We start from the raw sequence: 11498 nt of genomic DNA on the forward strand, positions 1-11498 counted from the left end.
GGGATGGCACCGCTCCCGGTCGTCGCCTCGTCGGCGGCTGTGGTGCCCGGCCGTCGCCCGAGGTCGCGCGGAGCCGCCGCCGCCCGCTACCGGCCGTCGCCATAGGTCGCGCCGAGCCGCCGCCGCCCGCTACCGGCCGTCGCCATAGGTCGCGCCGAGCCGCCGCCGCACGCTCCCAGTCGTCGCCCGCCCCCTCATGGGCGCCGCCGGCTCCCGGCCACGCGCCTCCTTGTCGAAGGCGGTGCCGAGCTGGCCGCCACTATCGCCGTTGTCGCCCGCCACCTCCGCTGTCGCTGTCGCCGTCGCCGCGGGATCCGCCATCGGCCGCTCCCGCTGCTGCGAGGGAGAGAGAGAGGAGGTGAGAATGAAAGGAGGAAGTGAGAAGATTAGGGAGAGAGAAACCTAGGGATAAGGTTTCAAATTTTTTTTAATATGCTGAGAGGGAATGATAATAAGGTTAATCTTAATCAGATTTCTAGGTGAATCTTTCAGAGATAAACTATATTTTACTGTGCGTCGCTTAAGAGGCATGTCGGAGAAAACAACCTATTTTTCCTTGTGGCTTCTGCGAAAATAAATTTTTATATACGAGTCTCTTAAAGAGCCGTATACGAAAATAGAGATCGATTTTTACATACGCAAATACTTATGGTCCGTCTGCAACCCATTGAGGTGCTCGTTCGGAAAAATTATCTTCTACCCTATAGTTCAACACTCATTCGTCCTCATGGAACGGTCCAAATCATCTGTAAAATCCAACGCTCAGTCTCCACCTCACACCTCTCAACTGCGCCCTCCTCTCCGTCCCCTTTCTCTTGCTCTCACGCGCCGCCACCCTCCCCAACCCTAATCTCTCCCTATCACGTGGCGCCACCGCCATCGCCGCGCGCCCTCGACTACCGCCACTCCGCCATTGTCGCATCCGTCGTCTCGCCACCACCAATTCCCGCGCCACTGCTGTACTGTCGCCGCCGCCCTCGAATGCCGCCGCTCCGCCATCGTCCCATCCGTCGTCTTGCCGCCGCCGGCTTGCCCTCAACCGATCCCCATCCTCGTCTTCGCATCCGTCGTCGTCCAAGATTCACTTCGCCGCCATTGATCCCCGCCGACGGCTTGCCCTCCACTGATCCCCGCCAGGATTCACGTCGTCGCCGACGCCTTCCGTCGCCTGGTCGCTGCCGACACCTTCCGCGCAGATATGCTCCTCGACGCCACCGATCTCCGCTGCCGGCTCGCCCTCAACTGATCCCCATCGCCGCCGGCGTGCTGTCGGCTCACCCTCGCCAGCGTCCCCCACAGGTTAGTCTCGCGCCGCCACCACTCGCATCTTCTCACCCTCGCTATTCCTAACCCTAACCGCCGTCTCCCTGCCCCGAAGGTCTCCGGCGCGCTCCCCCAACCATCGGCGCCGCCACCGATCCCCGTCCGCCGGAAGCCCTCCCGTCGTCAGGTAGAAGATGATGAAATTGAAGTGTTGTCAAGTTCATCCAAGGTGTTTGTTTTTCTGATGGTTAAAGTGTAGTAGTACAAACTGTGCAAATAAAATCAATGTTTTCATCCCGTTCATATCCATTACTAGTTTACTACAAATTATTAGGACTTGATCAGCCTGAGATAGCCAATGATCATTTTTTTTCTTTCTAAGTTGTGCTAATGTATATATGTTCAGAATCACATGCCATTTGGGTTCACATTGTTCAGAATTATCTAATCTTTCTGTCATAGAGTAGCTGGACTGGCATTCATTTATAGTTATAATAATTCGTGTTATCAGTCCAGTGGTATATTTGGCACAAATCTCACATCTTAATAGCTCAAAACATATGTAACAATACTAAAATAAACTTTTTCTGAAGTTTTCTATTGTGCTTTAGGTATCTAATCTCTTATATACAAACCAGCCCTGAAATGAAGCTCCCACGGCATTTTGCGCTGGCGTGGACGCTCCCGCGTCGCGACACGTCAGCCCGAGCTGGAAAACGGTGGGATTTCGCGAGCTCTCAGGTGTCTGCGTCGGCCCTTGTATTTTTGCAAAAAGGCCCTTCATTTTATTGATAATTTGTTTTAGGTACATGCTCTTTAGTTTGTACTGTGTTCTGCGTTCTTATGTACAGGGCCTCTACAAACTGCAATATTCTATGCAAAGAAGAGAAAAATCGAAAAAGTGGAGCGCGCTCTGAATAACATAAAGTGAGGGCCTTTTATGAAAAAAATACAACCCAAAACCCCCGACCCCACCCAAACCCTAGCCGCCACTTCCCACCACCTCCTCTCCTTCCCTCGCTCTGCTCTCTCCATGCCCAGGCGAGGGAGTCCGCCGCCTCGCCTCCTCACGCGAGCCACCGCTGTCGCCGCACCATCATACTGTCGTCGCCATCCTCCTCTCGCTCCGGTCGATGCATCCGCCAACGAGGAGGCCGGGACCGTTGGATCCGGTGACCCCGGCCTCATTGTCGGTGGATCCGGCCGCCCGGAGGCGAGGGGAGACCGGCTATCACCCTCTCTACTCTTCTCCTTCTACGTCCGGCACCGCTACAACGACGGCCGCGCGGATCGCGTGAGGCAACGGGTGGCTGCTCCCTTCTCTTCTCCCTTCTATCTCCACTATTCCTTTGCAGATCGGCGGAGGCCTGCAACAACAACGGCCGCGCGGGCGAGCAATCGAGGAGGCCGGGAATCACCAGATCCGGAAGGACGGCGGCCCGATTCGGAGAGGGAGCAACCCGATCTGTGTCATTGAGGCTCATTGTAAGTGTCGACGGCGGCCGTTCCTTCACAGTGGTGAGTTCCAGGGGGGAAGGTCCTGCTCCCCTGCCCTTTCTTTCTTCACTCTCCCCCTCTCTCTGATCCAAATCTAAAGATGATGGGGAGGTTCCATGTTACAGATCCAGGGTCGTTGGGTCTGTTGAGCTCGGTATCGACGGCAGCAGTAGCTCGGGCAAGATGGAAGAAACGTGTTAGACACGGCCTCCTCCAAGAGCATACACCAGCGACGTGCAGGAGGCCGAGGCCAAAGCCGATCTTCCCCAACCCCGTCTGGCATTATAACTTGTAAGTTTTTGTTCTTTTTGGTGTTCTTGGTAGACCGATGAAAATGGTGATGGTCTATCGTGCAAATTGATGAAGGTAGGGATGATATGATGTGTATATTGAGTATGAATGCATATGCACTTTTGCGTGTGTAGATGTAATACATGTTCTTGAGCACTTTACAGGTTTTGTGGTGGTGTTTATTACTGACTGACAAAAATCTGAGATGCATGTTCAGTTATTTACAGTGATACACATGAATGCGGATAGATAGAATGCTATTGTTTTTCTCTTCTATGAGACCTCTTAAGTACTAATCTATTGAATTGTTTGATACTATATCATATTGCATATGTATTCATCTATTTTGATTCAAAGATATACGAGATCCCAACAACGCATCCACTATCGACCAGGTACAAAAGCTTGATTTGTTGAATGCTTGCTTCCAGCAATGTATCATGCTCTCTATTTCCATTGGTGATGTGTAGGGATTGGGAGCAGATTCATTCGCAGGTCAGCAAGCTAGCTGAAAATTAGGGAGGCGACAGTTGGTAGCGAGAAGGTCAGCCTGATGGTGCAGAACTCTGGCTTGAGGAAGACATGCTTCAGTGTTTCTCCATGCACCGACAACACTATCATCCTGCCACCACAACACACAAATCTGGCGATGCTTCCACCTGCATCTGCATGCCCCTGGCTCCCTGCATACAAGTATAGTCCAGCCGCTCTACAAGATTGTCTGAGAAAAAATAGAAGAGGTGCTTTTCTTGAGTATCTGTTGGATACTTGCTATCTGTTGTTGACATTGCAGGAAAAAAGAGTATTCTTTTCCTGTCTCGGTAATGCACTTGGCTAAGAAAGTTGGTGGGCAGTAAGCTGCTCATGCTTCTTGATCACCAAGTTGCTCATGCTCCTTGATCAGAACATAAATGGTTAGTAATAAAATTGTATTGTCCCTCCATACATCTATTAGAATTGTTTCCCCCCATTTTCCCATGGCTGTATGGGTTTGGGTTTAGGGTCGCCTCTAAAGCATTGACTGGTGGTGATTGAAACTAATTCCACTTTGCACATTCCTTTAGTTATTTTTTGGATCAAATCACTTTTCTAGAACAAATCATTTTACCTTTGATTATACTCCACCCCACTTCTCACATCTCACCACATTGTATTTCTGTGAGCAAGCATATATAAACCATGTATACAACCATACCTTTGACGTGTAGTTTCTTATCTGTAGGTTAATTAAAGATGCACATGAGAAAGGCTCGATTATGCCTGGTGTTATGGTGCTGAATTGCTGATAAAAAAAACCGGTGGTAATGTTGTACCGTTTTGGTATTGGTTGATATTTCACAAAGGTTGCAGGCCTCTTGCTATTGACAGGTGAAAACTAGGATCTCGACTCTAAGAAATTGTTAGAAACTAGAAACTTAAATGCCTCATTCAGGTTTTTCTGTGATAAATACTTTTCTGTTGGTGCAGATGGGTGAGCAAACATGGATGGTGATGGTATTCTGACATCTCAATGTGAACCAGTCAACCAGGTCGGTATTCTATTGCATCCTTTTTCCCCTTACATTGTCTACTCGATATATTGTCATGGTTGACGATTTTTGATACTTTAGATTGCTGATTTTCAGTACAGAGTTGATCGCTAATCCATGTCATGGACTCTAAAAGCAAATGGTAAGCTTGGTGTGATGCTTGCTTTGGTAGATGGAGCTGAGTTCTTCAGTAATAGATGTGTTCATGGCCTTCAGGTGAAGTATTTCTAGAACTAATTGCACTGCTGCATGTTAATATTACCCTAAATTTCTGAACTACAACTCTCTGTCATTTGAGGAACCGAAATTCAGGCATTGCTATATATTACATGTGATTAACTGAGTCATTTTTTCTGCCATATATGATATTTTTCCCTGTTTTCCTTGTGTGAATGATATGAAAAAATATTTTGCACTTGTTCAGTAATTTGTGCAAACTGGAAATACTGAAAATACTAAGGACAAAGAATAATATTCGAAGCCAATCCAAAAGCATTGCAAATGTCGAAGGACAAAAACTCCCAGTAATGCTTGCATGAAAATAGATTAAAACAGGCTCTCTGCGAACAAAATACATTTCTTAATATTGCTCATTTGATAACGAGGCTGGAAACCTAAGCATGTGAACACTATAAAGATGTGAAAATTATAAATATGTGACATACTTATTATTAGTTCTATATTAATGTTTTTGTTACATCCGATTTACACTCAATGATTATTTAACATAATTTCACTTGGTGTGATTTTTCTCCATTGCAACGCACGGGCACCCTACTAGTATAAGGGATTTTGAGTTTTTGTTTGAATTGTTTGACCACTCGTCTTATTCAAAAAATTTGTGTAAATATAAAAAATGAAAAGTTGTGCTTAAAGTACTTTGAATAATAAAGTAAGTCACAAAAAAATAAATAATAATTCCAAAATTTTTTGAATAAGACGAGTGGTCAAACAGTGCAAGCAAAAACTCAAAATCCCTTATATTATGGGACGAATGGAGTAAAATGGTTCTTTTAGAGTACCTCCTGGATTGTGCACAACCATGTGGAGTCGTAGGTGATGGTTGCAGCTCAGTCAATACCCGACAGCATAGGTACTAGCCTTTTATTACTCGGTAAATGTCCTCCTAAATTTTTCAAGCCATGCAATTTGTTCTACATAAAAATAGAGTGTGATCCTAATGTTTTGTTTCCCATATATAAATATCGCTTTCAAATTTGGTCAAAGCAACCCATATATAACAGATATCTGAGGCCTATTGTTTAAAAAATTGTGCAGTGAAGTTTAGTCCTTCTTAGGTCAATATTTGTTGTAAAAAAGATTGTGATACTCATATTTTGTGTTAAAAATATATGTGATATATACATGTAACAGTGTACATCAATTTAACATATATGGGTTTGTGGCTTTTTGCAGTGCAGATGAAAATTCTTCTTAAATATACAGTTGCAGAGGACCTCAAACTTGTTTTAATGATGTTCAATGGTGTCTAGGCAAAATTGCTACCAGGTAAAGCTTCTTTATGTATTGTTGCTCTGACCATCATTTTTCTGCCGACATGATCAGTTATGTATGATATACAGTAAATCTGATTAGCTTTGTAGACTTGTGCAGATCTTTCCTAATTCATATAATTGATTTTTCCTGATTGCATATCACCCTTAATGCTATATTTCGTTACTTATGATTTCATTTAATGTTTGGGAGACTTATGGCTTATCTGTACTTGCTCTACTCAAAATCAAAACCTACGTCAAAGTTACCATGATATAGCAAATTAACTTTTCGTCTAAAGTCTGAACCTGAGCTATTAGATTGGCGTACAGTGTTTTGTTATGTTGTTGTGTGACCAATGCCAATAAACTTGACGTGGACACTCTTCTATGAACTTCATGAAGTCAGCATCCCATGTTGTAGCCTTCGGTGGATCGGTGGTCCAGATTGTCAGGTCTGTAGAGGCACAAATTTATTTGTAACTGGTTGATTTCTACTCAGGTTTGTTTCTCGCTTTTGATATTTGACAAGTATACTTGCAACGATACTAAGAGGAATGTTTAGTCTGCGTCCCTATTGTTGGTTGTGGACTTCTGCAATTATCTTGTTTTTTGAGTTATGTTAAATGCATGTCCGGTAGGGATTTGAGGATGATATTGGAGTCCATGTAAACTGCAGATGGTAGTTTCCCAGTAAAATTAACTTCTTGCTTTGGTACATCTGATGTGGATTCCTTTTTTTTCTTTGCATAAGCATGCTAACAATCTTTTGCTACAACACTGCAAATCAATTTAACATGTACAATTCTTTCCATCATTGATGAAGCCACACAGAGATGAGCCTTGCCATCCCTTTCTCATGCGCATAGCCTTAATGAACTCCAAGATACAACACATCCATATTGATGGAAATTGGTCAGGGATCTAAACAAAATATTTCTTTGTGGGAACTTGGAAACATTTGATTACATGATCTCTCAATTTCTCATTGCCTTTAGTTATGAAAATATATCAATGTCAGTATTTTTGCATATGTTAGTGGTTTAAGATTTCGTGAATTGATTGCAATCATTATAATATATATCTATTTGTAGACAGAAAGAGAACTTAGCTGGTCAATCCCTCCATTTGACTCTTTTTTTTAGGGGTAAGGTTCTTGTTTCTATCCGGTAGTGCTTAAATGGACATAACTTCTACTTTTCTTTTTAATCCTATGAGAATTATTATGTAGCATCTTTGGTTATCAATGTTGTTCCTGCAAAGCGTTTGGTTGCCTTTTCTTTTCAGTTGGTTTGATTTGTTCAGAAGGGCTCGAGAGATGGTATCAGGCTATCAGCATCAGATGCTACCATGTTTGTGCAGAAGGCTTGCCAAACACACTCACGACGACATAGTGAATGATAGTATAAGAGGAATTGCATTTGGCGGCATATATGTGACAAGATGGAATGTATTTTTCAACATTCCAACCTCTATGTAAGATCGAATATATGCAATTAACATCTAAATCTAATAAATACGACATCATTTGCAATGTGCACCTATTTGTTATCTATATCCAACGGTAGCCCAAATATTGCAGTAAAATCTTTATTAAAATTTAGCATTAATCTTTGCATTAATATGTTTATCAAACTTTAGCATTTTATCATCAATTTTACATATCACATATTGATGTAAAGAAGTGGGTGGTTGTAGATGGTTATGGTGCACTGCTTTCAAGCTTGTCGAGATTCAAATGGGATATTCAACATTTTCACAAATTTGTTTGCCAATGTGGATTCCACGTACATGCTGTCTAGTTTTTTTTTTTCTAAAAGGGTGAGTGCGAAGCTTCCCACCGGAATACTTCCATTGATGTGAAGCGTTTAGGTTACATAGCACTGAGCTTAATTAATACTCCCACCATTTCGAAATGTTTGACACCGTTGACTTTTTAGCACATGTTTGACCGTTCGTCTTATTCAAAAACTTTTGTGAAATATGTAAAATTATATGCCTACATAAAAATATATTTAACAATGAATCAAATGATAGGAAAAGAATTAAAATTACTTAAATTTTTTGAATAAGACGAACGGTAAAACATGTGCTAAAAAGTCAACGGCGTTAAATATTTCGAAACGGACGGAGGGAGTATTACATATATGAAAGAGGGTTGGAAAAACAACTTTTCCAGCGGGAGACCACCGGACGTTCTCGCGGTCTCATCTTTTCTATCTAGAGTGTTGCATCTTCAATGCACAAATGAGTAGGGTTCGTTGTATAGATGGAGCTTCTTTGATGAAGAAGCAGGGTTCAATTTATCATTTTCGGTACTGTATCGGATATTTCCGAAATTTCAATTAGTTGGAAATCTAGTCATAACTCGGTATATTTTAATCCAAAAATATAGCTGTCGATGAAATGGGAATGGGGTCCCCATTTCCCTGTCAAAATAATTAACCAAACACCAAGGCATTTCTGAAGAGGGAGCTAAACCAAAAGGACGTGATCATAGGCCCTGGTCTTGGGAACCTGGGACCGTCTCCCGTTGCTCGGGGGTTGCCTTGGTCCCCAAGTTTGCATCCTGGGGAGTTGGGGGAATAGCTCTGAGATAGCCACAAACCCTGGGTCCGGGAGCCTGGGCACAAGCTGAATCTGTCCAGGCAAGTTAGCGGTTCTCTCTCTCTCTCTCTCTCTCTCTCTCGGTTTACCTCTACTACCTCTTAACAAGGACGTCTTCTCAAGTTACGTGGTGAAGACAACCACGGCCTCGGCATGGCCAGGGCCCGGGCTGCCTTCGCCCCCGGTAGAAATCGCCCCTCCTTATCCTCGAAGGAAGAGCATGGAAGCTTACCAGAGAAGTAACACAGAGATATTCATCTGGTTGTACCTTCCTCAGTAAGATACGCCATAAATATCCTAACTACCGCCTTAAAAGATGTCAGGGGTGTCACGAAGATGCCACGTAGCGAAACCATCATCCAAAATCATCAAGGGAGTCAAACTGCACTGGTGTTAATAGTTAGGGGATCGAGATATCTGGTATTGCGGTTGAAGGATACGAATTATATTCGGTCACTAGTTAAGGGAGCGAAAGTGCACTTATTCCTAAATTTGTGGGGACGGAGCGCAGATCCTTCCCTGGCCTAAGCAACGTGAAGGCCCAGATAAGCTTTCTCTGGACTCTTTACTGGGCCGTATATGGGAATTTCAGGCTCCGGTACAAAACACAATTTTGAGCCCCACAAAAATAAAGAGACAAAAATAAATTAGTAGTGGAGCTCTATTTAAGTCGAAAGAAGATTTTTAAAATGAATGTTACAAAAATATTATGTCATGATGTAGTGATTTAATTTTATTAAATAGAAAAATGGAATATTTAATACCTAGAATGCACGTTTATATCATCGTCATGAGCTATAGCACTTTGATTTGGTTTTGATTGCCATTGAATACTTATCGGAGCTAAAGAAAAAACAAACCCGTTCTAGCCAAATCAACAAATGAGTAAGAGTGAGACTTTGTAAAAAATGAAATACATTGGCATAGATTAAAATATAAAAAATTTAGGCCCCCTAATTTTTGGGATCCTGTTCTGTCGCTCATTTGGCACGTCCTCATCGACGGCCCTGGCTCTTTGTAGTATAAGCCCACATAACTTCTCAATCACAAAGTGGGAGTGTATATTCATCTTAAATTCTCGATCCCAAACTGAGTTTTTTTCTTACACTAGTTCATAAGGTTATGCTTGGCTTATTACTAATCAAACGCAACAAAATATACTAATTATCCCTAATCAATCCTAATCTTAAAATGATAATCACTAATTAGTAGTTGCTAATGATCTCTGCTAGCACAGATGGATGGTCTCATCCGGCCAAATTGGCTGGATACACCCATCCAATATCTTAGAGGATTATTCTTCGGGTGGCTGCTCCATCCATCTCACCCGTGAACCAAACAGCATAAAATACTTGACGGCCATATTTCATCAACCCTGATCCACTCAACCAAACACATCCTTAACTTTAACATTGCAGGGAATAAATTTTGGATGCACACTATCACTTGTGAACTAGACATAGTAAAGAGAAATGGAATCTATCAGTAATCAGGGCACTAGGGATAGAGATACATGCAAGTGAGTACTGCTACTGGACTGTAATGGACAGAAATAAACCACATTAACTCGCTATGTACATACAATGTATGTTTACTGATAATCACGGAAGCATTTGTAACCTTCCAAGAATCTTCTGTATTGAACAATAATCATTTTTATAGTGACTTCCTGAAAGTGAAACTACTTGTCTGTAGCAGCTATACCTGCATTAATCTTTCAGTTACTGATGATATCTGAAGATTGTCTTTGTCATGGCTGTGCACTCCATCTCCACTGGTGGATTGTTCAGAAACCAGAAACTATGGACAAAGAAGTAATAATAAGCATCAAGAAGTCAAGAACGACAATGACCAGTCTGCAGCAGGCGATGGAACTATTCCCTTAAAAAGTGGAAACACTTTGTACATTGCTGCCATTCTATACGACAAAATAAAATATTCTGGATTTTTTCTCACCCAAATACTGCAAGAAAACAGCATAAAAACTCTGCAGATTCTACCAGAGTTGCAGTTCTGAACGCATGAGGACCAAAGATGCGAAAAATTCAGTATGCATGACTTAGGCTGTGTTTAGATCCAAAGTTTGGATCCAAACTTCAGTTTTCTTCCATCACATCAACCTGTCATACACACACAACTTTTCAGTCACATCATTTTCAATTTCAACCAAAATCCAAACTTTGCGCTGAACTAAACACAGTCTTAGCTACTTATTTTGTAATCACTATGGCTATGTTTAGATCCAAAGTTTGGATCCAAACTTCAGTTCTTTTCCATCACATCAACCTATCATACACACACAACTTTTCAGTGACATCATCTCAAATTTCAACCAAAATCTAAACTTTGCGCTGAACTAAACACAGCCTATGTCAAGTCTGTCACTGCAAACTGCAGAAAGCACAATTGTCTAGTATTACATATTTCCATTTGATGGACAAGGGACAAGAGTTGTTGCTTGTTGGTAGCACATTATAACTATAGTGTAGGCAGCTAAACAACAGTATTAAAAGTCCATAGGATCATCTGAATAACAGCCTGCACTTACCAATTACCATCTCCCATGAAACTAGCACATGATGAAAATAAACTGACCTGTGATATCTCACTGCACACCTAGCTTAGCTACTTACCAATTGCAATTAATCAATCACTAGCTCAACTTTCACTTAGGACAATCCTGCCAAATAGCAATGCAACTAGCAGCCAAGTTTACCAAACAAATTGAGACACAGGTTAATCAAAAGACCAGAAAGTAAGCAAAGACTCCACATGTACACCAATCATGCCCCATGTACTGTAAAGACATAATCTGCAT

General features: G+C 42.3%; 1 long non-coding RNA gene across 2 annotated transcripts; it reads left to right on the forward strand.

The window, feature by feature from the left end:
• The first annotated feature begins 3607 nt into the window (after positions 1-3607).
• On the forward strand, positions 3608-8351 carry LOC127757223 (uncharacterized). 2 transcript variants are annotated; one of them, XR_008013404.1, is made up of 6 exons: positions 3608-3965; positions 4274-4419; positions 4519-4580; positions 4677-5673; positions 5997-6089; positions 7361-8351. It is a non-coding gene; the product is annotated as an uncharacterized LOC127757223 (long non-coding RNA). The 2 variants fall into 2 exon arrangements; XR_008013403.1 differs by lacking the exon at positions 7361-8351 and having other exon boundaries at positions 5997-6625.
• The last annotated feature ends 3147 nt before the right edge of the window (positions 8352-11498 follow it).

The sequence above is a fragment of the Oryza glaberrima genome, chromosome 12 (assembly GCF_000147395.1).
Source record: "Oryza glaberrima chromosome 12, OglaRS2, whole genome shotgun sequence".
Classification (NCBI taxonomy): domain Eukaryota; kingdom Viridiplantae; phylum Streptophyta; class Magnoliopsida; order Poales; family Poaceae; genus Oryza; species Oryza glaberrima.